Raw genomic sequence first — 3,284 nt, 5'->3', positions numbered from 1 at the left:
TAAAATGGGCAAAATGATATTTTCGCATCTAAAATTATAAATATGGCCTATTTCTTAAGGGTTGGTAACCTTTAGCCTCATTTTTGCTAGATAAGTTCTCAAAACCCTCTCAACTGATTTTTGCTTCAAATCATCACTTTTAATGGTTTAAAGCTTAGTTCTTTAACTTTAATAAAAAAAAAGACTCATTTTTAAGCTTTAAAATCCATAAAGCTAATCTTTTTAACTTTAATAATCTTATTTTTATGCCCAAAAGTTCTGTTAAAGATTAAAGGTTAAAAGCTTTGAGATTTTGCTTATCATTTAAGGTAAGAGTAGAGGATTTATGGGTTTCTAGAATGGGCTTACTTAGAGAAATAGTTGTGGTCAAAAGTGAATAAATTTCGAAAGTACTTAAAACCAATATTTTAACATTATAATTCTAGGAATTGATTGTGATGAATTATTGTATGCTAAGAACACTTGAAAACTCCACAAATTTCACTAAATAAAAGTTTCAATTGAGTATTCGATTAGGAAAGTGGATACACCACTTTCAAACTATTTTAATATGTAAAGATGAAGCATGATTTGATGATTAATGATAAGTATGTTTTTCCATAAATGCTTAGTAAATGAAATGAGTTTGTCGGTGACAAAACTATTTTGGAAATGGCTTTCAAATCTATTATACGTATATATATTATATTATTTAATAGTTGTCAACAAGGGGAGACAAGCACCTATATGTTTGAAGTCCACTCAATTACTCCAACCTTCAAGCTAGTGCAGGTACGAGATATCATTTATATTAATGTATGAATGCTATGATGAACATGCTTGATATGTTGATACACGTGATGTATGATGAATCTTATGAAGTTTTCTATATAAGATACTATGTTATGTATATGATGTAGATTCCATAGACTATATAAGATGATTGAATAAGCATGATGAATGTCATGAGACTTCGTATATGATGTTAATTCCATATATTGCATGAGATGACTAAGCAAACATAATAAATGCCATAATGTTGTGTATATGATGCATATTCCATATACCATTGGATATCAGTAAACATGTGTGATGAACAATTTATGCTAGTATGTGAGGTATTTTTCGCATACTTAATAATATGAGTTTGAGTACTTGATTTGAGTGAGGTATAATTCCATTATCGAAGTGAAGTTACAACTTTACTCCCATGATACATCATAAATGCCCAAGGTGCAATAGGGATTGTAAATTGCCAGCCCAAGGAGCAACGGGGATTTTACATTGCCAACCCAAGGTTGATGGGGGTTAGACCATCACAATGTATGAGTTTATTGTTATTTGAATGATGATGATTGAAATGTTATTGAGGAAGTTTGTATGCTAAGTTCATTTGAGTATTGTTATGATGTTATACTCTATTATGGCATGAAAGTTGGCTTGAATAAATAGAGCTTAGCCTTAAAAACACCTTAAAAGGGTAAGAGGGCTTATAGCTTGACCAAAAATGTAGAATTTTGCCCAATAGACAGAGTTTGGGAGGTTATCTATTGATACTTGAGGTGCATCTATCGATAGATAACAGATAGAATGCTACAGTAAGCATTAAGTGTTCCATTTATCAATAAATAACCCTTATCTATCGATAGATGAGGTACAGAGTTGAGTGTTTATACTTGTTTAAAGGTTTTTCAAAGGCGTAAATGTTTATAAAGATTATGTAAACTTGTTTCGATGCAAGTGCTATTTAAAATGTGTTTAAATATCATGTTTCATGAACTTTATGATTGAATGGTTTATGAATGGCATGAGATTACAAGTGCATGTTTACGAAATATTCTTATCTCCTGGTTTATCCCTTTCTCGTATCCATTCACGAATTCTTTATGACTCACGTTATCTTTCCTATATATTTTATTGCAGATTAGTGACAACATTCCTGATAGCAACCAGTGTCATGAAGACGTGATTCATTCCTCTTTTTGGTAGGTGATCTAGCAACCACTTGTAGCTTAAAGGTCATGTCATGTTCCGCTAACAAGTCAATCTTTTATTTTATTTATAAATAATTGCTTGTACTAGAATGTTAAGCCATTATGTAGCAAGTTACTTGTATGTTAATATGTGAATATTATTAATGTTGAGCCATGAAATGGTAAATTATTTTCATGAGATTATGTGAATATTATGAATGTTGGCCTGCGAGCTATATGAGCACTTGAAGTGCCTTTACAAATTTTATGCTAATTGTATTGGGTACATATTTTATGAATGAGAAGCGTGCACACCTTTTATATTGATAAGTCTATAATCATGTACTTACGCTTATGCATGGATGTTTATATTTATATTTATCTATACTTGTATGTGATTGATAATTATTAAGGTTAGGAGACTTGTTTGGACCTAGCTGGCTGTATTCGTTAAGGTTCTTAAGTCTGTCATGATCCTTCCAAGAAATAAGATGTGGCACCCTTTCGTCACCGGTTAACACTCAAGTTGCTAGTTAAACTTTTCCCAAACACAACATCTGAAAAACTTTCCACAACTAATCAAGCTTAAAGATCATCGGTGAAAAAAATCCAACATTAAGTATCGTAAAGCTTAAACTTTCATTCCTTCATTCCAATATAAGATGATCTCAAAAACAGCACGTTGACAAAATCAATGACGAGATTGAACTTGTTTTACAACTTTTGTTCATAAACATAATATTGTAAATGAATTGCCAATTAGACTTCAAGCTGTCTTTACTTTTTTGTCTCACAACAATCATCTCTGCTAAATATTATATCGTGAACTTCCCTTCGACAGTGTAAATGAATGACACCTCATTCATGTTGCCTTTCAGATTTTGTGTGAAGATAGCACTACAAATATTTTGTAACTTATGACAAATTAACACAGACAAGACCTTTTTAGTAATAGCAATACTAATGCAACTACAATGTTAGTTTCAAAACTATTCCTCAAAAGTAGCTCTGCGTATTAATCCCTATATTCAATACAATATTATATAACACTTTTCAAGTTTGACAAATAATTTTTTTTTCTACACATCAACAACTATAGTCTATTGTTTCCTTTTGGTTTGACCAGAACATAAAACTTACCCAATAAATAAAACTAGATGAGGTAGTAAGAAACTCTAATAGCATGTTTGGTTGGTCCCCTTTTATTCCTAAGAAATTTTGATTCCTTTATTTGGTTAATAAATAGTCTTATGGAATGGCTATTCTCCAAAATCCTCAGAAACTAAGGAATAGCTAATACCACCCTCTCCTATGATATTAGCTATTCCATGA

The sequence above is a fragment of the Theobroma cacao genome, chromosome 5 (genome assembly GCF_000208745.1).
Source record: "Theobroma cacao cultivar B97-61/B2 chromosome 5, Criollo_cocoa_genome_V2, whole genome shotgun sequence".
NCBI lineage: Eukaryota > Viridiplantae > Streptophyta > Magnoliopsida > Malvales > Malvaceae > Theobroma > Theobroma cacao.
The sequence above is the reverse complement of the archived record's forward strand: the minus strand, read 5'-3'. Positions refer to the sequence as shown.